This window comes from Erpetoichthys calabaricus, chromosome 16 (assembly GCF_900747795.2).
Source record: "Erpetoichthys calabaricus chromosome 16, fErpCal1.3, whole genome shotgun sequence".
NCBI classification, from domain to species: Eukaryota; Metazoa; Chordata; class Cladistia; order Polypteriformes; family Polypteridae; genus Erpetoichthys; species Erpetoichthys calabaricus.
The window spans coordinates 75,158,318-75,182,866 of record NC_041409.2 but is presented as its reverse complement, the minus strand read 5'-3'; the positions used below and the strand labels follow the sequence as shown (position 1 = coordinate 75,182,866).

The following is a 24,549-nucleotide window of genomic DNA, read 5'->3' as shown; positions in this document are numbered from 1 at the left end:
GCAGATTCAGTTACCATTAGGTTACCTTAGCAATCATTTGAAGGTAAACAGAGAGACCTTTAAAAAGGATTTTGTATTCAGTCAGAACTAATTAGGCACCATGTTGCACTCGAGTCCTTTAAAGAGGCAGGTGATCAGAAAATGGATTGGCAACTAAAAACAATAGGATGTGTTTAATGGCAGTCGGTAGACATGTAATTTGCCAGCCTATACCTGTAGAAACGTACATTCCCTATATCACTTCATGTTCACGGTCCAATTCGTTCGATTGTCTGTTAAAACGCGTCCTGTCCATCGCCACTCGGAAAGAACCTGTTGGATGCTGCGCGCCTTCTTCGCCTGGCCAGCCATGACAACTGCTATCACGAGGCCAGGCCGCGGTGCATTGTGGGGCGGGAGGAGGCGCCATTTTGGCAGGGAGCTGGTCTCGCCGCTCGGCGCGAGGTGACAGGAGGTTGTTTGGATGCGCCGCCAGCCCAGGGGCCGTGTGGATTGAGCTGTTTAAAATAGGCGGAGAGCCGAAGGGAGAAACGGAACCAAGACTTGACAAATAGACTCTCCCACCTTTATAACGCTGTTGTCAGTTATCGTGGCAGTTTATGCCAGACGCGGGGTCTTTTAAATGTTTTATTGAAGTGGTTATGGTCTGGAATTGGATGACACTACAAGAACGTGGAGTGTAAGGGGTCCGGAGCCGGAGGTTTGACTGCCGGACCCCCGCCCTGGAGATCAGCTGAAACACGAGGAACAGAAGAGAAGTGGAGGGCACGACAAAGCGACTCGCCTCATCATTAGGGGTTTCTGTTGTAGCGACAAACTGGTAAGTTGCCGAGGGTTGTCACATCGCCTGCGGAAAGAAAGGGGGTCTCTCTAGGGAGCGACACACCCGTCCCGTCGGTCCTGCACCGATTTATCCGGCGCTGTCAGAGCATTTCGTCCGCCCTACGGTATTCAGATGCCTACCCCGAAGACCTGAAATGCAGGTGGCGCACTTTTAGTGGGCTCCACACGCTGATTCAATTAGTCGAAGCCCGTTTCACTCACCGCATCACAAGCAGATCCGACACTGTCCTCACTTGGCACTACTAAAAACAGATCATATCCCGTATGTTTCTACATTTGGTTTCTCTTCCTTATCAGAGATTTCAGTGCCTTACGGGGAGCCGTTCAAAGATTACTGAATGTGCATCACACATTGCTAAAAGAAATGTACTCAGTCTCTAGAATCGGAGAAGGTCTTTCGATGTTGCCCTTTCTTAAGATAACTACATGCCCATTAGTTTGGTAAAATACGTTTCGTACACGAGACCTATCGGCAGTTTTTATGAAATTTTAAAAAACAAAATAGGCAGCATTATTTAAAATTTTTGATTATAAACTACATCGTGTACTTTGGCAGTTTTATTGTAAAACCTTTTCATTAAATAAGCAGAGAGACTCGATAAGACCAATTAAAAATTGTGACCCGTTACTGTAGTCGTAAAGTGGTAATGCATTGTGTAATGTAGTAGGTGATGTCAGAGTTTAGAAAGAGTAATGCCATATTGCAGTGTTTGTACATGATGATCCTAAGGGATCTCTACTTTTTATGCCAACCAGTTTCTTAATCATAAGACTTTAATTAAAGCTTGTCTTTCTGTTTCATCTTTGAGTATTCGAATTCACAAGTGCTCAATGGTGTGTGTTTTACATTTCAACAAACTAATTAAGGGACCTCGAGGTAGTAGGGAATGAAAACAAGCTGAGAGCCATTATGAACACTGCTGCACATCCTCTATCTGACACACAAATACTGAGTACTTTTAGCCTGAAAATTATTCAGCAGAAGTGTGTCAAGAAGCACTACTGGTGACTCCATTACAGTATATCAATAGCAGTACACCTGTATATTGCCTTCTATGACTCAACCTACCAAGTCAGAAATTTTCTTTTTAGTCATTTTAAGTGTATATTTAAGAAAGGTATATTTTTTGTCATAATTTAATATTTATTTGTCCCCTGCGGGAAGTTTGTTTTTGTACAGAAGCTCAGTAAAGTTCATCTGTTTATGTAAAATTTATCTTTTCTAAAGTAAACAGTGACTCAATCAGTGACTTTTTTTTTTTTTTTTGGCATGACATCCCCATCATCCTTTTTCTACCTTTTCTTGTGTAAGGAGTGGTAACAACTACCTGAACTGGGATGCCCAGTACAACTTATCCCCAGGTCTTCCTGGAGAATATCAGGTAGTCCCAGGACAGTCTAGAGATGTAAATCCAGCAGCCTGTCCTGGGTTTGCCTCACTTGCCCAGGGAGAGATCTTAACTGTATACCTGAACTACCTCAACTGGCTCCTGTTGATTTGGAGAAGCAGCTCTTCTCCTCTGCAGTCCTCCAGCATTGTCAAGATCCATTCAGTGTCATGGAGACTGAGCCCAGCAACCCTGCACAGGAATCTCTTTTTGACTGTTCGTACTTGCAATGGTATTCCGTCAGTCACTTCTTAGAGCTTGTAGTCATTAGTACAGGTGGGGGATGTGGACTGATCGGAAATTGTCTGTAAACTTATCTTGTGCTTCACTGTAATGTTTCTTTATAGGTAGAATTAAAATCCGATACACAGCCTCTTTGAAGTTTTCAAAATAATTACTAGGTGATGAGCAAATATACACAAAACAGAAACTTTTGATGCTTCCATTTGTTTCATCTTCTACATTCCACTTTCTCTTCTGCTTTCCACTTCTGTTATGAGTTATATTTCATCATTAACTCATCATGCCATGCCACTTCAGATAGTTTATCCTTACAACACAAAGTTTTGCTTCCATACCAGTCTTTGCTTTCAATTCAGTACTTGGTCTTCTTTACTTTTTAACTGCAGATCTTAATCTTACAACTTTCTACTTTGTTTTAACTTCAGGACCGACACTTCTCAACCCAAACACTATATAGTTCAACACACAGTGTCTGAGAGGTTCCATTAGAAAGAAGTTTGGGACATGTTGCATATCTTATTTTGCAGAAACGTGGAGTCAGTAATAAAAAAAGTAAAGTAACAAGTAGCAATTATGTTGTCATTTATTTTTTTGTTTTTCTGTCTTACTCTTTTCTATTTCATTTAGTTTTACCATCCACATTCCTCGTTGTCTAAATTCATTTTTTCCCCTGATATTTGCTGTATGTACCTGGAGATCATAAGATAACATTGCATGACTGTGTGTCAGTGTTGAAGGGTCTGCAGTATTGTCCACAATGTTACAGGTTTATTTCTTAGCTGGTGGCTCTGTCATTGTGCCTTTAATTATGGTACTTTGGCATGTAAGTGAATGAAAATATGTTAATAGACCATATGGCTTTAACAAGTAGAACTTGATAAAGATGGATGTATTTTGTTTTTAAATTTTCTTTTTGTTTGGCTCCAGCTTCTTGCAATTTTAGGACCTTGGGTTCAGTTTCTCTGTTCAGTTAAATTTCCTCTGACATCTAAAAGAAATGCTTATTAGGTCTATTGGTGGCACTCGGTTAGTTCTACATGAGTGGTTGCGTGGGTGTGCAGCCTGTGATGGTTTTTAATTGGTTCTGGTCATGTGCCTAATGCTGTCACGATAGGTTCTAGTTCAGCAAGTTTACTATTTCCTTCGTAATACAGTATAAGTAAATCATTTTGCGTAAATGTGGAGGATAAAGCATAGGCACTCCAGATTCACTGTGAAAAGCTACCACTTCTAGTAACATAGGAGAAACTCACAAAACGTATACTAAAAAAAGCTATGCATGAGGACAACACAATATTAGTTAACATTGGACAGTCTTTACTGACAGAGGGTGACAGTTATGCCCTGAATTAGTGACTGCAAGTGGAAAGGTTTTTGACAGAAATAATTAGAATGCCAGAATAGCGCATATCAACTACTATGCGTGCAATGTTTACTTTTAGTAGCTAAAAATGTAAGATCTTTGACTGGTTTGTAGAGAGAGAGTATGTCAGTGCTTTGTAATTTTACCTTATGATTGATTGCATTTAAAAAAAAAAATAAAAGCCAAGCGTAATGATGAAACAATAACAACACAGACAAGATAATAACACTTCCTTGTGTACAGTTTTTAGGATGGTAAATCCTCCGGTCCATCTTCAGGTTTTTTCCCTCTGCATATTGTACAGGCACATCCCTTTTTCACCAAGCAGATGGGGGTTTAAGAAAATGTTAATTGTTTTCAAAATGTTTTAATTCTGGTGTACAGACAACAGGCTACATTGGAAGGTTTTGTGTTTTGAGTACCATACTGTGTCTTCTGGTGCTTCAAGTAATTCAGCCAATGGCAATTTAAAAAAGAGCCTCAAGTTTACCAAGTGACAAGGTGTAATCAGACGCATTTGTGATATGTTGGATTTCAGAATCTCCATATAAAATATGATGTTACATACTGTATCTAGAGAAGTTTACTGTATGCTACAGTTAAAAAGATGTTTCTGAAAACTTATCCTTTCAAGTAGCAAAGATCATAACTTAAACTGAACTTATTATATCCACACATTTTTTTTGTTGGAATAAATTACAATATTAGTCATCATCATTGTTTTGGTGTTACATTTTTGACTTAATGTTGTCTAAATTATTTGATAAGAAAGCATGCTATTTGTAAATATGTCATGGACAGACTTTAGAATTTAAAAAATGTAACAACAGTGAGCATTTTAAAATATTTCGTAAAAAATGTAAAGTGGCTTTGTATTTATAAATTTGAAGATTAAGTTTATCCTCAATCATGTGTTAGGTTTAAGGATTTTTAGTAAAGGAAGGAAATAACTGATTAAAAATGGAGCTAAAAATAATTGTTGTCAGTAGGTTAGGAAACAACCAGTTCTAGTGTTTGAACTTAACCTTTTAAGCTCCATTTTTATTTTTATATTTAAAAAAACACAATTCCGTGAAAAGTACAGCAGTTGAGGAAGAGGACAAATTAGTTGCTCATATTCACTAGGATATAAGCATATTTTTCAGTTATGTTTCATTTTTCTATTTCCTGTGAACAGAATTCAGCATTTTGCTTAGTTTTCACTTTCGTTCTCAAAATTCTTCACTTTCATTGTGAGTCTGCAGTTTACTTTTATATCTCAGTTTTATACTCATGTATTGGTGTTTTATGAAGTGTCAGTATTTATGTGTGGGTATGTGTGTTTATATATACCTCTCTGCTCTAGGTAAGTGATTTTTTTTCCCAGATGTTAGATAAACTTGATTAGATTGCTACTAGGGGTGGGCGGTATGACCAAAATTCTATATCACGGTATTTTTCTAAATTATACCAGTTTCATGGTATTCAACGGTATTTTTTTCCCATGCATGGGTGGATGTTAACCACATTTTCCACTGCAATTACTGCAGTTGACTGGCTAAGAATAATCAATTCCACTGTCCTGAGCATTGTACATTGCACAAAAAAAAAACATTTTAATGTGCACACAAGTATCAATACAGGTTTGCATGACCCCATAAAGTGATAGTTTTCAAGAGGGTGGCACTAATGAAGAGAAGGAATAACAATGCATGACAGATGCAGTCAAAATATAGATCCTTTTTATTGAACAAATTTTGAAAAACTTAAACTATAATTTTGACAACATATTTTCAACCATCCAAAGAGGCATTTAGACTTAGTAAAATATCCAGAGGTGCTTGTCAAAAGTTGTACTGCATTGAACATGTCTTAGAAAAGGAATAAAAAGTAAATATTTTTTGTAAACCAACTACACTTTGTTAATGTTAACCATCTCTGTCCACTGACATGTTAAAGTGACTTTTTAAACAGCTTTACCATCTTTAAACTGCATAATATTTAAACTAATAAATAATAATAAAATAAATAATAGTGCAACTATCAGTAATAATACTATTACTTCAAGACTTCAAGCCCAGGTGCATTACACAGTATTCACCAAATTTAAAATAAAATAAAACAAGTGCAACTTGGGGATGACATATTTACCAACTGAACCATGATTTAGGCAAACTGCATTAATATGGACGTTGCTTCAAACTAAGCTATATACATAAATAATAAAACTGCAACTTGCATTTATAATGCTATTTGTGGTATAGCCCTATGGAATCATTAGGGCCACGGTGAAGAAAAAAAAAATATTGAAACAGGGAAGAAAAAAACAAACTATATGTCAAGATTAAGGTCGACATGTTGACTTTATTCTCGACATTTCCACTTTAATTTTGACGCTTATGTCGAGATTAAAGTCGACATTTCCACTTTATTCTCGCCATTTATGTCGAGATTAAAGTCGTCATTTCCACTGTATTCTCAGTTTATTTTATAATTAAAATAGAATGTCGTAAACTAAACTTCATCCTAAAATCAATGTTTAATTTACTAGATTTTTTTCAAACCCCATCATAAGTTAATGCAGCACATTAAATGCTTTGTGTTAAGTGTTCCCCGACCCAGTTGTTAATCACTACGCTTCTTAAACTGACTTCCTCTGCACTAAGAGGAGGCGCCGGCAGCGATCACCGCACAGAATCCATTCACTTCATGATATTCCTGCTCTCTGAAAATTTAGAATGCTAAAATTAATACTTGACATCATTTTCATGATGAAATGCATTAAAACAGGTATTAAACATGCACGATAGTGAGGCGGTAGTGCTGCTCCCTCGCGGTAGGGGGTCCTCAGGTGTATGTTCAGCGTAGAGAACTTTATGGCAGGTGTGAGGAGTCTCCAAAAAACTGGATGTATGAATGGGTATCGCAAAGGTTTAACTTAAATATTGTGTAAATGTTGGGTTTGTGTTCTGGTGGTCGGAGACACGAACACAGAATTCAATGGATGTTCTTCTGAGCGGGCTTTCTTTATTGCATGCGTGCTGTCTGTCTGACGTACCAAAACCCCAGTTCCTATCCTTCCTTTTTCTTTCTCCACATAACCAATCACCAAACGATAAACGTCTTTGTGAAATTAAAACTAGTTATAAACTTAGACACCACAGAGTGTTCAGGACTTTAGAAATATCTTCGTTATACATGTTTAATTATGCCATCCATTCAGGGTTGTGCCCATCCCAGCAAGCATTGTGTGCGACGCAGGAGCAAATCCTGAACGAGTTGCCAGCACATCGCAGGGTGAATACGAGCTAAACATACACTAGCAGGGTCAATATAGCATAACAAAACCTCACATCCTGCATGACTTTGAAAGGAAACTGAAGCACGCAGAGTAAACCCACTAGAAAAACATGCAAATTCAAGGCAGGGTACACCCGAGACACCATTGCTGCGAGGCAGCAGTGCAACCTCCATGCCGCCGTGCCCCCACATGATTAATACATGCTTTAATGCATTTCATCATGAAAATGATATCAAGTATTTATCTTAGCATTCTAAATGTTCAGATAGCTGGAATATCATGCAGTGAATGTATTCTGTGCTGCGGGCGCCACCTCAGTACAAGAGGAAGTCAGTTTAAGTAGCACGTACCGATTTAACATGGCTCGGGGAACACTTAACAAAGCATTTAATGTGCTACATAACTTATGACGGGGTTTGAGAAAATCTAGTAAATTAAATATTCATTTTACAATGAAGTTTAGTTTACGATGTTCTACTTTAATTAGACAAATTACAAGAATAAAGTCAACATGTCGACTTGATTCTCGTCATAAGCATCGAGATTAAAGTGGAAATGTCGAGAATAAAGTCAACATGTCACATTATTACACAGTACCCAGTTATATTACACTGCATTGAAAAAAAAAATAAAACAAGTGCAACTTGGCTTGCAGTATTATCCAGTAATATAGAAACAGTATTTACACATTTAAACATAATGGTCCACATCTGACCTTTTAAAACCAAAGTATCTCCAGGCAATGGCCGTGACTCCTTTTTTTCTGCAAAAGTTCTTCTGTGTGATCATGTTCAACTTTATTGTCAGCTACAGCTTCAGTTTCGGAATGTTCTCTGTCCATTTTCACCACGCAATACCTACACTACCACTACCTATTTAACGGTGTAGCAGTGAAAAAGAGCCCCCACGCAACACCTCTGTGATTAGCGGTGTAGCAGTGAAAAAGGTCCTAACTTGAACAGTTTCCTGCTGCGCCACATTCTGAACATCGTTTAGGCAATTTAAACTGGTGTTGCGGTATATGAAAAATCCATATCATAACAAATATAAAAAACGGTTTTCGGTATGAACCGGTATACCGCCCAGCACTAATTGCTACACTCTTCCATCAGTATTGAAAGTGGGCACTGTTCACATGGCATAAAACAGCACATTGGTCAGAGAAAATGCATTTTAACGAAGTATGACAATAAATACACAATTTAAAAAACATGTATTTTTATTTTATTGTAATGTATGGGAAGTGCTGTATTATATACTTTAACAATGTAATGCCTATACATTGTATTCATCACTTTTTACAGCACTCAATCACAGTGGATTCATTTAAGCTTTTGTGATGTTGATCATCAGAAAAAGTCAAGTATCAAAATGAAAATAAATCTGTAAAAAAATCTATTTTAATTATAGTTGTTTAACACAAAATAATTTTTGTCTAAATATTCACTGCCTTCATCTTCGTATCTAATAGACGCTCAGTCTTGGATGCAGTTATAGCCTTGAGTTTGTCTGAATGGGTCTCTGTCATCTTTGTACATACACATTTTTCCACGTTCTACTATGCAAATATGATCAGGCTCTGTCAAATTACATGGAGACCCTAAATGTACAGTCTTTTTCAAGTTGTGCCCTAAATTCTTAAATGAATTAAGATTTGTTTCTGATTTGTCCATTCCAGGACATTAACATTGCTATTTTTTAAGCCATTCCTCTATAGCTTTGCTTTGTTTGTGATTGGTGTCTTTTTGAAAAATAGGTCTTCCCCCAAGTTGCAGTAGTCCATCAGCAGGTTCCCCCCCACAATTTCCTTGTATTTATCCATCCATCCATCCATTATCCAACCTGCTATATCCTAATTACAGGGTCACGGGGCTCTGCTGGAGCCAATCCCAGCCAACACAGGGCGCAAGGCAGGAAACAAACCCCGGGCAGGGCGCCAGCCTACCGCAGGCCTTGCATTTAGTGTCTTTCATTTTACCCTCAACCCTTGTAAGGCTTCTTGGGCCTGCTGCAGGGGAAGCATCCTCACAACATGGTACCACTGCTACCATGAATGACTTGCGTTTGCAGACCCCAAAACTGTTTTCTACTTGATTTCACAATTTCCCACATTCCTCCAGGCAAATTCTAGCCATGTGTTTATGAGATTTTTTTTAAATAGTAGCTTCCTCTTTGCCACTGTCCCATAAAGCTGTGACTAGTGTAGCTCCCAGGCAATAGTTGTTATTTACATAGTGTCTCCAGTCTCAGCCATTGTAGCTTAGGATTTTAGAATTATCAGAGGTCTCTTGGTATCCTACCTTTGTACTAGTAGTCTCCTTCTTGTACAAACACTCATATACCAATTCACAATATAAAAAGACTGAATTAGCGTTAGCCACCCTAATTCAGGGTATTCATACGAAATGTAATTGACTTCATGAGATAGAAATACATAATAAACAAGAATAGTTTCATCAAATATTTGGTGGAAACAAATAATAGAAAAATATTTTTTTGGTTGTTTTTTTTTTTTCTACTGTACTTACAACTTATTGCTGACAATATTGTTACTCTGACTGGGAAGATGCTCTAATAACATCATTTTCAGCCAAAAACATTTTAGTGATAGGCATAATCAACCTAAGTTGTGCTTCACATTATGAGAATTTACTTTGAATTTGTTTCCACTGCTATTGTTTATGTTCTGTCTGTAGAGCTTTCCTGTTAAAACACGTTCATATGCTATACATACAGACATATACATATATAGATACAGGCAGTATGGTGTGGTGGCTAAGCTTCACATGGGACTTTAAGCTACAAGGTTGCAGGTTCATTTCCTGCCACACACTCAACATTATCCTAAGCAAGTTGCTTAACCTGTCTGTGCTCCAGCTGAAGAAAACAAATTAAGTAAATAATTAGACTATATCCTGCTTTTGTAATGTGCCTTGAAAAAATAATAATAATGCTGTTTATAAAGGGAGGCATTCAAAGAACGTGTAAGGTTAGAAGGGAAACAATGGTGACTTATAAAAAGATAGGAAATTTAAAATAGCTTTTCATTACTGTTGTCATGAATGGTAGACTCAATGTCAAAATCTCCATATTGTGTTTAGTGTACAGTATTGATAGTATGAAGTGTTATGTGAATTGGGTATTAAACTCACTACCCCAAAGCAGTCAAATTATTTTCTCCTCGAACCTTATATGCTGCAGTCCTTGGCTAAATTTAATAACTCTTTTCTTAAATTATGTGTTGTTTGTATGACATTGAAGTCGAATTTATTGTCTGGGCTTTGTGACGGCCACTCTAATACCTTGACATTGTTGTCATATTTTTTTTAAACTTAGTTGTCATGAATCTCTTTTTAATTTATTTTATTTTTTTTGCCAGTCTGTGTTGGCCTTATTTACAATCAATGATGTCTTCTGCATCCTTCCTCTGTTTAAGGAGGCTGTTCCAAATTTACAGTGTATTATTTTTTAACCAGTATAGCCTTAGTGTCTAATATTTTATTTTAAAGGAATGTTTGTTTCCAGACTGAGTCCAGTTCCCTTTAAAAAAAATACTAAAATCCAGCACTGTGAAATCTGGGTGTTCCATTGAGTGCTGCTGGGGTCTAGAAGCCCCTCTAGATGCTCTGGGCACAAAGCAGGAAATGTACCTTGACTAGGTGACAGTCAATTGAAGGTCCCACTTGTGAGCACACAGACTCCCATATTCAGTCTTGCACTGGATCCAACTTACAGTAAAGTTTGTAAAATATAAAAATAAGAATACAAACACTTGAATTTATGAATCTGTTTTATAATATGTGATCAAAACATTGTCTTAAATATAATAGATCTTCATTATCATCATTATATGCAAGTTTCAAGTATAAACAATACTATGTTAATAAAAAAATGCATTTACTTAATTACTTGAATTCTATAGTTAACCCCAAAGTGAATCACTGAAGAGGTGTAAAATACTCATTCCTAGTCAAATCTGGTGACACTCCGAGCTATGATTAAGAGGGAAATGATAAAAGGGAGAGAAAAGCATCTAGTTACTAGATTCTAGTAGCTGACTGGACTTGACTGCAAATCAGGCTACCTGTCCCCTTAATCAAAAAGTGTCTCCATTGATATATGCCTGTACAAAGCTTTAAATTCTTTGTTTTGAGTTTACTCCACTATTTGAATACAGAAATGCCTATAAATTATGACTCCGCTTGGGCATCTGAGTCCTGTTAGTTTCAAATGATAGGGCCATCCCAACCGCTTTGACAGTGTTAAAAAATATTTCAGTTGCTGTAATTTGTGTAATTCTAATTATAATGATATGTGATTACATGTGTGATTTATATAGTTTGCATTTAATTTAAAATAAAAATGTAACAGAAATTGCAATGTTTTATACTGTTTTCTTTCATGTATGAAATTAAACCATATTCAATTTTATTTAATGAAAGTGTAGGAGCCCAAATCATACTTTCTTACAAGCTTCCTTGTTTTTATTTTAATTATCACATTAATTACCCTTTTTATTGATTCTTGCATTTTGCTTTTCATATATAAATATTTCCATTAATTGTTTCATATGCTTTTTAATTTTTTGTTCCGTATGCTTTTTAGTTTTATTTTAAAAGACAGAAAAAATGTGATTATCTATGGCATTCTTTATATTTATGATAGGAGTACAGTGTATGGTGTGAATTTATTAAAATATATGCAATATTATGGAAAGCTTTTCATTCATTTTTGTATATAACAAAAGTATGAAATATTTGGACTTGCATTGTTTTGGCCAAAATTGGAGCAGTTATTAAGTCAGTTCACCTGTACTTAAGTATTTTGCATTAACTAAAGAGAACAAAATTAATTTAAGATAAACATGAACTGTAACTATATATATATATATATATATATATATATATATATATATATATATATATATATATATATATATATATATATATATATATATATGTATGTATATATATATATATATATATATATGTATACGAGGGGGGACCCAAAAATAACCGGAATTTTGTTGTTGTTAGGTTATTTATTTATTTCCGGTTATTTTTGGGTCCCCCCTCGTATGTACTTGTTGTCCCCTGCAGCTCCACCTGCGTAGTAGTGAAACAGGTCAAACATTAAAAATCAATAAAAGAATAAATGAAAAATTTAATAATTTGTATTGAGAAGAATTTATATTGCTTAAGAGCATGTGGTCGTGATATCTCTGCTAATGAGTAGGTACCCACTAAAACACATGTAGTTGTGATTTCTCTCAAAAAAACGTCGGATGTTACTCTTTAACAATCCCTAGATGATGATGTCTGCTGAACAAAACATATATCGCTAGCTAAGCGGAGGCAAGGTACAATCCAACACATGATGAGAGGTAGAGCAACTCGAACGGAGGCTGGTGTATGAGTGAGGATGGCCGTGCCTCTCCCTCCCCTCGACCTGCAGCCTATCTCTCAGATTTGCGCAAGTAAATCTGTGCCGCAACTGAACTATAATACTTAGCGCAATGAGAGAAGTCCCAATATCAACCAGAATGTTCAAGCAAATTATTGAAAAAAAACCCGATCTAAATCTGTTAAGTAGATTTCTCGTGAAAAACACACATTGGATTTTTTATTTTATATATATATATATATATATATAATAGAGAGAGAGAGGTGTGTGTGCATATAACACCAGTTACCACCCCTGTGAGCCCTATAAAGAAAATAAGATTGACCTTTTACATTAATAAAGTAAGTACTGAATCATCTGTTTTGAAAAAGGGGCATCAACTAGTCACTGTCCAACAGCGAACTGAAAAGAAGTTAATGACTTAACTGTATTCAGTTTTGGCATTAGGGGCAGAAGCTCTGCTGTTTATTTATATATTTGCTAGTGGCAATTATTCTAGTGCAACTGAAAAAAAATTGAGATTTTGGAATATTTCTATCAGAAATATTTTATCAATGTTTTATCAGCCATTGCCCCCATGGGAAAAGCCTCACTCTCTTGGGATGTATATAATAGGTTTATTGAAAAGGTTGAGGATAATTTGAGGGAGAAAAGTCAGAAAGGCTTAGTAAAGATTGTGAACTGAATAGCATTCTCAGATCATGTAAATAAGTGCCCCAGGCTTTAGCTGTGCACTGGTGGCATCTTCGGTCTAAATTTAAACGGGGCATTTATGAGGAGAATCATATAGGTGCTAGACAATTTGGATTTCTGCGAGATGTATCCAAGAATTCTTAAATTAGGTTGTTATATTGTTAAAAATTGTGTCTGATGAGGTAGATGGAAGGTCCTGTTGCTAAATAGAGTGTCTGCAACAACTTTTGAGACTTTAGTGGCCTGTCCAATTTATAAAAAATATAAAATGAAAAAATCGGATTTAAGTAAACAGTGCCAGGCTTATGTTGTGTTAAGATTTTTTTTTTTTTTGATCACTGCAATATTAGTATTCTTTATCCCATATCCGTAGAAATGTTTTCATTAACTATTTATGTTCTTTGGCTTTTGTAATATTTTTTTTTATTCCTGTTGTTAAGATGTGCTTGAATTAAAGTTGAATGTTTGTTTTATTTTTATTTTCCTTTGAGAAACATTAATATATTGCCTAAGGGATATTAAAGACTATCAGTAAGGAGGAGAAAAAAACAACAAACACAGCTCCTAATGTTGATCCTGTTATCAGTGCAGCCCTTGCAGGAGATTTAATGGTGATCCTTGCTATATTTAGTTGATTAATCCAGTGCTGTAATCTTGGAGTTCACCAAGATAACTTTCTAGTTTGGATAGATTTGCTTGAAGCTTTTGAGAATAAATATTCTTAAGTGGCTCTTGTGGTGTATATATATGCATGAATATTTTGTCATTATCTTATTGGCGGAGTGGTGGCTCTGAGGCTAAGGATCTGTGCTGGTATCCAGAAGGTTGCTGGTTCGAATCCCCGTCACTGCCAAAAAAGATCCTACTCTGCTGGGCCCTTGAGCAAGATCGTTAACCTTGTAATTGCTCCAGGGGTGCTGTACAATGGCTGACTCTGCACTCTCACTCTAACCCCAAGGGGTATGCGAAAACTAACAAATTCCTAATACAAGAAATTGTATAAGGCGAAATAATAAAGAACCAAAAAAAAAAACTATACCAAAAGTATACCAATTACAGAAATTTGACAGTAGTATCCTTCACTGAAAGAGGAATTTGTCTATCCTGTTTTAATTGTAAAGTATTTATCAAGTTTTCATTATCAAGTATTTATCAAGTGTTTAAGTATTTATTTGACTAGCAGAGTATTTTACACATTACTGTAAACTGCTACATCTTATGCTATACTTTCAAGTTAGTTGGAATTGAGATTAGTTTCTTATCGGGATTAATAAAGTATCTATCTATCTATCTATCTATCTATTGGATTTAAGAACTTCACGCACTTTGAGCCAGAGTAAACATGCAACCAAGCCATGGCTAAAGACTGTTTTATCACTAGTTGATGTTATTGGGCTTCTTTAGAATATTGCTTGACATAAATGTGCTAAATAGGTAGAAATAAAAATCCAATAATATCTTTTTTACAGCTTTTTGAAGAACCCTGTGCTCCGGGGCTGAACATTTACCATTGTAGGCTGTGAGGAAGCCAGACGACATTTGATTGTACAGTGATAAAAATAATACTATATATAATTCAACAAGACTTATTTCTTCTAAGGAAGTAAAAGGTGCTTTCCAACCAGAGTGATAGCAATAAAAATTCTTGTTAGATCTTCAGTAAGCTTAAAATAGAACTTCATGTGTTGTTTCATGATTTTTAACAAAGTGATTGAACCTGTAAACAAATCCCTGATCACAATTTTTTAAATAAAGCCACAAACAAATTCCAAAAAGTGTATTACGTCAGCATGCCTCCATAGTCCGTTTATCTACATTAAAAATATGAATTGCTTTAGCTTGGACTACTTCTGAGCTGGAATCCAGTGTCCTGGCTTCAAATTCAGCTTCCAGATATTGTACATGTGTAGTTCGAACTTTCTCCCAGTGTCCTGAGTTTTCCTTCAAGTATTAGGGATGCTACAATTGATCTGCTTGCGATCTTAACGGCCGATTTTTCACTAAAAAGACTTGATCAGTGATCGGTCGGTAAAGTGTCCAATCACAAAAAAAAAATGCTTTTTTCAGCCCCTGTTTTTCTAAGCTTTACAGTAATTTAACTGCAGTGCTCCTTTACATTCGTTTAGTTGAGCAAGTGTGTGTCTTTTTTTTTGTTTGGTTTTTTTGGTGTGCTTTTTTTTCTGCATTGTAAACAAAGAGCAGTAATTTGAGAGCAAGAAGTGATTGGAATATTAGCATTTACATTAAAGAAAGTGGAATAATAAACTGAGAAGAAGGAATCAGAGGAGTCTTCCTGTGTAATTAGACAAACTGCAAGAAAAGCTACTTAAATTAATTCAGACCTTATTATTTTCTCCTTTAAATTAAAATGGACACTGTTTGAGTTTTGGAGAGCTAGCTTGTTTTAAGTGCAGCAGCTTTCATTTTTAGCTGAATAAAGAAAGTACAAATATTCAATTGTTGCTTAGTAAACAATAGGTTTGTTAGCTTAATAGTCTTTTACTTATAAATCTGTTAAGCATGTTAGTCTTGTCTACTTGATAAACAATTTATGAACATGTGATACATTTACGGCTTTTTTTAAGATTCATGCTGTGTTTATTATTTGTTGCTGTGTGTCATACAGTGTAAGTTTTGGTAAGAATCAAGTACAGTAATCCCTCCTCCATCGCGGGGGTTGCGTTCCAGAGCCACCCGCGAAATAAGAAAATCCGCGAAGTAGAAACCATATGTTTATATGGTTATTTTTATATTGTCATGCTTGGGTCACAGATTTGCGCAGAAACACAGGAGGTTGTAGAGAGACAGGAACGTTATTCAAACACTGCAAACAAACATTTGTCTCTTTTTCAAAAGTTTAAACTGTGCTCCATGACAAGACAGAGATGACAGTTCTGTCTCACAATTAAAAGAGTGCAAACATATCTTCCTCTTCAAAGGAGTGCGTGTCAGGAGCACAGAATGTCACATAGATAGAGAAAACAATCTCTAGCAAACAAATCAATAGGGCTGTTTGGCTTTTAAGTATGCGAAGCACCGCGGCACAAAGCTGTTGAAGGCGGCAGCTCACACCCCCTCCGTCAGGAGCAGGGGGAGAGAGAGAGAGAGAGAGAGACACAGAGTTTGTTTTTCAGTCAAAAATCAATACGTGCCCTTTGAGCTTTTAAGTATGCGAAGCACCGTGCAGCCAGGAAGCAGCTGCACAAAAGATAGCAACGTGAAGATAATCTTTCAGCATTTTTAGACGAGCGTCCGTATCGTCTAGGTGTGCGAACAGCCCCCCTGCTCAATCCCCATACGTCAGGATCAGAGAAAGTCAGTGCAAGAGAGAGAGAAGAGTAAGCAATCTAGCTTCTCAGCCATCTGCCAATAGCGTCCCTTGTATGAAATCAACTGGGCAAACCAACTGAGGAAGCATGTACCAGAAATTAAAAGACCCATTGTCCACAGAAATCCGCGAACCAGCAAAAAATCCGCGATATATATTTAAATATGCTTACATATAAAATCCGCGATGGAGTGAAGCCGCGAAAGGTGAAGCGCGATATAGCGAGGGATCACTGTAGTACATAATTGAAATTGTAATCCATATTTAGCATTACAGTTCAATAATTCAAAATTTTGATACAATGAAGAAAAAAAATGCACCTGTATAAATATAGTACATGTATTTTAACAGCAAAAAGCTGTTAATGTCAGTTAATGATTTAAACTGATTAAAACCTATACGTGCATGTATATTTACATTTAAGCAGTGTTTAATTGCCAATATCCATTAATTGCTTTGCGCCCTCCCCCACCATAACCAATTGTTAATGGGGGAGGAGTGAAACCTTTAGATTCATCAAAAATTTCAATCTCTGGTTAGCAAAGGTTCTCAGTGTCTTAGGGTCCCCTGATACTGAAAACATCAATATCTCGATGATGGGTGTGTGTCTGTCTGTGTCAGTTTTTTGAGGATGGTTTAGAGCTAAAACACCTGGACGGAGAAATACCAAACTTGAAACTTAAGCCTGTTATGAGATGATGATGTGCTGATTAGTTTTTGAGCCAAATCGTGAAAGAGAAAGACACTATAGAGGAACCCTCAAATGCCATCATTCTGCAGTTAATTATGAATTATTCTTGTCTGTCACTTTCGTAATGACATATTTTATGATCAGAAAGATCAGCATCAGAGTGGTAAATAGTTACTGAAATGTTATAAAATAGTTTGGGTAACTTGGTTCCTAGGGCACAAAGCCTATTGACGCTCACGTCTGGATTTCTTTTTGTTGTTACAGAATGGTGAAAGCTACTTGTTTTTAATTAAACCTTGTTTTAGATAGGTATATTATAGAAAAATTGAAACAATATAACAGCTTGTAATTATGTGAAGCATTTTAATTTCAAGCTTTTAGTTCCACATTTTCTGGACTTATGCTGGACTTTGCTTTAGTGTTGCTACTAATAGCAGCTTGGGTTTCATATTGTCATGCCTGGGTCACAGAATTGCACAGAAACACAGGAAATTGTAGAGACAGGAACTTTATTCAAACCCTTTAAACAAACCTCTCTCTTTCAGAAGTAAAATGAGCTCCGTATGTATTTAGTTCTCAATTAAAAGAATACACAAACATCATAAGGGTGCACAACAGGAGTGGGACCCCCAACAGGAGCAGAGAACGTCTGGGGGGAAGAGGGAGAAACAAAGCAATCAGCCAAGAGGACAGGTGCTGTTCAGGCTTTTAAGTATGTGATGTGCTGCGCAAGAAGCATATAACTTGACAGAGCAGCAGCACCAGTCCAGCAAGTAAGGGAGCGTAGATGAGGAGATAAACTGTATTTATTCCCATTGTATCAGTGTTTAAGAGGGGGTTTTGGAGGAGCGTCCGTGTCTTTTAGGGGTGCGTTCAGTCCCCCTGTTCACAATATCTGTTGACCATTGGGAGCAGGGGTGGCCTTCCTCAGAAATACAATACATCTGTGTGACCCGGTAGCAGCAGCAAGTTAGATTAGGGATGTGGGTGCTCATATGGGATCTTTTAGGTTTCTAATGCTATTTTTGCTCCAATCAAACTCATTTAACCAGTGAAAGATAGTGGGAAGTGATTGTGAGTAGACATTTCAGCTGGTTATTCTTGTGAGCAATGTCCCGTAACAATGCTAAAATGGAGACCCAAGCTTCTCAAATCTAGGCCTGTTCTTGGGGCTTACTGTTTGAAAAGGGCTTTCTCTGTGGCTTTAAAGTAGGCTTTGGTCTGCAAAGGTTCAAAAATGGAAAATCAAAACACTTCAGTATCTTTAGAAAAAGTGAGATAAACAATGTAAACACTCCCAGCTCTTTGCAAAAATGATGATTTATTATATTAAACAATACATACAGAAATATCAAAAAACAGAAATAAAAGGTTAAAATTCAGAAAAATCCAGTCTACAAACGTAGTACTGTACTAATCTTAAGGACCTGACCTTCTAACTGGCAGGGGCATCCTCCAGCTATGTGTTATGATTGCCATTCCCCCTGGAACTCAGTTTTAAGGGGACATGGCACATAACTAATCACATAATTATAACAAAACAATATATTCAATATATCCATCCATCCATCCATCCATTTTCCAACCCGCTGAATCCGAACACAGGGTCACGGGGGTCTGCTGGAGCCAATCCCAGCCAACACAGGGCACAAGGCAGGAAACAATCCTGGGCAGGGTGCCAACCCACCGCAGGACACACACAAACACACCCACACACCAAGCACACACTAGAGCCAATTTAGAATCGCCAATCCACCTAACCTGCATGTCTTTGGACTGTGGGAGGAAACCGGAGCGCCCGGAGGAAACCCACGCAGACACGGGGAGAACATGCAAACTCCACGCAGGGAGGACCCGGGAAGCGAACCCGGGTCCTCAGGTCTCCCAACTGCGAGGCAGCAGTGCTACCCACTGCGCCACCGTGCCGCCCATATATTCAATATATGATATACCAAATATAAAACAAAACATAAAAACAACACACAAAACAATTTACATGAGTCTGGGATAAAACCCTGGCTAAACCATAACAGTTGTATTAAAAATCTAAAATATGTAAGCTGTGGCCTAGTATTTGAGCTAATGTCATGTATTTGTATTATGTAGCTGCCAACTAAAAAGAAAAGGCTGAGAAATAATTCTTTAGATCTTTGTTAATCTGCTGCATGTATGTTTTTTGTATAAAGATCTCTTGCTGCATACATGACTCAATCAGTTTTGCTTGTCCCTTGATGGTTAGTTACCTGATATAGCCGTTACTTTGGGAACTGTAAAGAAGCTTCTGTCTGTTTGTATCCATAGCACCGGTAACAGTGAGAAACATAATTCAGCTGCAGTTATTTAGGTCCCATGGTGGAGGAGTTCTGTATGACTATCCTTTTAAATTTGATGATTAAATTAAGCAAGATTAACCAGAGTTGGGGCACTGGTTCAGTGCATTTAAAAATGTTCATAAAACGTTTTTTGTCAAATGTTTTACTTTATTTCAAAAATCAGAATTGGAACAGCTAGAACAAGCTGTTTGCACATTTAGGAATTATCTTGTTTACTCTCAGTATGTTACCCTAGGCAGCATTATCAGAAGGCAAGTTTTCTTATATGTTTCATGGTGAAATTTTAAAAGTGTGTAGTACCTTAGACACACAGGCTCTTAAGAGGGACGTTCCGGTTTTCTATATTTTTTTTTTTTTTTTTTTTTTTTTAGCTAAAACATTAATGGAACTGCTTGTGTAATTCTTTTTGAAAGACTTTATTAGGAGTAAATATCTTAAGAGCAAAGGAGGACCTTTTCCTTGATATCAATACAGTATCAATCTCTCGTATTTTAGTCGGTGATATTTTGGAGTGCGACTGGATGGGTATTACTGCAGAAATGTAAGAAGCCAGGGAAGAGAATGTAGCTTAGTTATTATTGTAATGAACCATAAAGAAAAATATATATAGTTCTTCTGTTCAGTGATAATGGATTGTAGTTTACCAGAAATAACTTTTTTGCAGTATTCACTATGATAAAGTGTTATAAACTATAAATGTAAGGTTAAATGACTGAGAGAAATCTCAAGTTGGGTCATGGACTCCCCAGCACTTATGTTTCTAGTACAGTGCTTTCTTTCTGTGCATGTTTTCATTTAGAATTTGAGGTGGATATGGATTCTTATAGGTGACAAAAAACAAGGTATACCAGGACAGTTTTGTCAGTTGTTGTTTTTTTTTTTGTTTTTTTTTTAAACTCATATTTAGAAAATATTTTAAAAGTAAGATTTCTCCATTTACTTGTGCATTTCAATCACATTACATTGAATGAATCTGCATTTTACTTTTAGATGAAATTAAATAATAATATCAGGGCAAGAAATGGTAATTCACAGTGAATGCAATGTCTGCAGTTTATCTGTTGTGAAGCTTGAAAGTATTTTTTAGTCTTATAGCCTTTCTTTTTAAGATTGCTGATAAAATGATTATGGGACCACTCCCTATCACAGAATTTGGGGTGGTAAACAGCTCTTGGAGCCTTCAGGCAAAGTATAGTAGCACTTAAAGGTTAAGTATTGTATTGATCAAAATATTTTGGCTTTACGCTTAATTGGTTTGTTTTTTTTCTTGAGCTTTTGTGGGAGGGCCTTTCTGTCTTTGAGGATTTTCTTTCTACCACTATTGGTCACCATTGCTGTAATTGTACACACCATTTCTAAGTTCATTTTGGCAGCTTCACATGTCTGCACGAAGGAGAGTCATGACTGAGGCAGTCAAACAGGTCTTTCTGATTACGCACTTAAAAAATCTGAAGGTATTTTGTTGCTCTGGTGCTTGTGACTGCAGGGATGTGCACCTTTTAAAGAGACTTTTCACTGCCAACTCATCTGTTCTTTACTCTGCGATTGTAGTTTAATCCCAATTGTTAGTATTTTTGAAGGTTTTTATCCACAGTAGTTGAGCTGTTCTCATTGGAGACATTGGAGAGAAAGTGCACATATAAGGGATTTTCATCACCCACCTCTCTGTGTGAAAGAGCAGGATGTGGTAATGGAGCTTCAGAATTTTTAAAAAGGTACTTCAGCTATCTGCCAAAAGAATAAGACAAAGCAAGTGATATTTGCTAGGTAAATCTCAAATTTATAAGCAAATAAACATTAATTCTTTGATTTTTAATTTTATGTAAAGTTAAATATATTGGCCCAATCATTAATTTTATCATTACTGCTTATATGTTTCAAAGATACAATGTCACAATGAGCTCCAATATCCTGATCTGTGAGATACACGGTGGAACATTTTATTTTGCAGGTTTTTTATTATGCAAAAATTGGTCTGACATTAATGTATTGCTTTTTAAAATCTTCTTAATTTGGTCCTGAATAAGGAGAATATATATTTTAAGGCAAGTACAATATTACAAAAGTTGCCATTTATTACAAAAAATCTTAAACAGGGGAGGAGGCAAGGCACACCCTTGATGGAGTCACATGTTTAGACTGCATAGATTTGGCTTAATGTCAAGTATGTGAGAACTAACTATTACTGCACAAATGCAAGGAAGGAAGGGCATATAGCTATGGTATTCCATATCCCATTGCACCGTCCTCTAAATGCTTTGAGTTATCTTTTTCCAACTCAAAATCAGCAACTGTGCATGGACATCAAGCTGATTCCATGTGTAATGATCTGGCCAGAATCTGCATTGCTCGTCCTGGATCAAACACTCCAATCCAGTATCCTGGTATTTGGACTGTGTATTTTTTGACTGTGATGTTAGTGATGCTGTTTTCAAAATGTGTAACCACAGCTGCAGTTTAACAAGTCTAATCTCATTCACGTCTGTGTTTTGCCAATTTGGGGCCTTTTAATCATCTTTACACATAGTAATGCTTCTAACAGTGCCTCCTCCATAGCAGGCTTGAACACCAAGTTTAGGATTTCCTCAAAGTATGCTTTCCGCTTTTCGATGATATTATCAGTTTGAGGTCAACTTTTTCCTACCATTGGTTAGAGTGACCTGGGTAATGACCTACCTACCCTTCCAGAGTGGTCAAATCATTTGTCTGTGCTACTTCAAATCTGTCCAAAGTGGTTCTCTATGACCTTGATAAACTTCTGGCACAACCTTCATTTCTGACACTGCTTTACTTGCTGATAATGCAGAGTCAGATCCCAAGACCTTTCTGCTAACATAGCACTGAAGGCCTCTTTGTTCAGCTTAATGACTTCCCTTTTGCTGGTGCCTACCAACAAGTTGTATGACTGCCGTCATGACAGGGACCAACAACATTTTGACCGCAGCTGCCTCCACTTCTCAGGTCTTGAGTTGGTTTTTTCAAACTCCATGTCAATGATCTATACAAGAGAGGTCTTTCTAGAGGTTTAGAGTGCAACTCCTCCCAAACAGAAGTATCTGCTACTGGTTCTCTGCATAGATTCATTACCCATTTTGACCTTTTAGGTCTTCTCAGTAGACACTCCTTCTGTGTAAACTAGCTCCCCACAAAGTGGTGATCATTTGACCTTATGACTAAAAATAGGATGTGATTAAAAGGAAAAGCCTGCCTAAAGAAATCTCATTGTCTAATTGATAATTAAGAGTATTTTACATATACAAGTACTAAAAAGCCCACATTTTTCATACTTTTTATAACATCTGAATACAGCAAAGTTTGTTTAGATAACAACAGCATATTGTGCATTGCTTACATTCATTATGAAAGCATGTTCAACAAACTCAGTCACAAATGGACACATAGCTGGAAAGAAAATTTACTGAAGAAATGCTGTAAACGGCGCACATATCAAAGCATTTAGCTGTGAAATTCCTAACAATGTAGCTGTTTAAAGAAAATCGGAAAATAATATAACAAATGTTAGGGAAAAAAAAAAAGTAAATGGCATAGTTTGTAACATATTTAGTAGTTGAGAGATTTGCTACTTGGAGTTAACAAAATGTTTGTTAGATACGCAAATGAAGCTACATATAACCTAACACTTAAAAGAAAGCAAAGAAACAAAACTGGGTAAGAGTGGTATGGCTGCTGCTATTGTAGTTACTCATGCCCTAAGTGAATATGAAAGCAAAGGGCTAATTAAAGAGACATATTTTGTCCAAAAAAAAGAATTTGTTAATTGGAAATAATTTTGACATTATGAATTTTTTAAGGACATTGGCTGCTGTTCTTGGAAACAACTTAAAAGTGATACATGAACCTAGGGACATCTTTGTTACCCTCACAGGAGAAGGCAAAATTGACAAATAAGGAAAAACTTAACAAAATATTGTTTAATATTGTTGCTCTATTATGGAGATAAGATTGACCATTCTGGGGTCAGCTATAAGATTAGCCTAAATATTAGATGTACAGTAGGTCATTCTGTATGACTTTGCTAAAGTCCTAGCACTATATTTCCTTCCGCTACTGTTATATCTGCTAATAATGTGGTAAAGTGTGTAGTTTTAATACATTGGATTCTTTTAGTATATGATGGGATAGGTTCCAAAGCTTTGTGTGCACAAGAAAATTGCATACAGTGAAGTGTCCTAGCATCCCTTAAATTGCATTTAAAGTGCAGCAAACTTGCCCATTGACGTATAGTGTATATATGCATAACAGCTTCAAATGCACGTTTATGTCAGTCGCTCCAATGTAACGTGCCTGTGAACAGTAAATGTATTTTGCAAAGACCCTATGGTCCATGCAATTGGTTACAGCAGAGGCACACATACTGCAGCGCCTTGTATAAATCAACCTCAGCCAGATTAGAATAGTGATATTTTTTTAAAATTCAGTTCATCAGGAGATGTCTACATGAGAATATACATTGTTGTATGTAAGATGGAATCATAGTACAGTAGAGGGGTGTCTTGTTTTTTCTTTCACTGCAGTTGGGTGAGTTAGAGCATGGCATGCAAGTGTAACGCATGTCTCACTCTTTAATGTGCCCCTGTGTGGAGCAGTGAGTGTGAGAGAGCAAGAATATGAGAGGCACACATTGCCTTCTTTCTTGTGCCACTGCACACCACAGTGAGTGGCACAGAGCAGGAGTATTAGGAGGACCGTCTTGTACAATATAAAAAATAATTTGTCACAGCATGCTGAACTATGTTCACATTTATTTATTTACCTATTTTACATATTTCTTGCCAGTTTGTGTGCAGCGGAGTACTTATCTATGCTGTCTGGTTTTTCATATTGATTTGGAAATATGGCCTTCCCCCAGAACAAACCCCACCACATCCCACAACATGTAGAAAGAGGAATTTTCCCACAATCTCACCAATTTCAAGCCCTACATATATTTTACAGTAGTTACAAAGTTAATATTTGCTTTAAT

General features: G+C 36.6%; 1 protein-coding gene across 3 annotated transcripts in view; it reads left to right on the top strand.

The window, feature by feature from the left end:
- Nucleotides 1-384: 384 nt before the first annotated feature.
- The window catches only part of klc1a (kinesin light chain 1a), a 90,503-nt gene continuing 66,338 nt past the window's right edge, over nucleotides 385-24,549 (top strand). For 2 of the 3 annotated variants that reach the window (XM_028822355.2, XM_028822356.2), the window contains exon 1: nucleotides 386-820. The gene's annotated coding sequence lies outside the window, so the exon portion shown is untranslated. Of the gene's footprint in view, nucleotides 821-24,549 lie in introns of all 3 variants that reach the window. The other variant, XM_028822354.2, reaches the window with a different exon arrangement.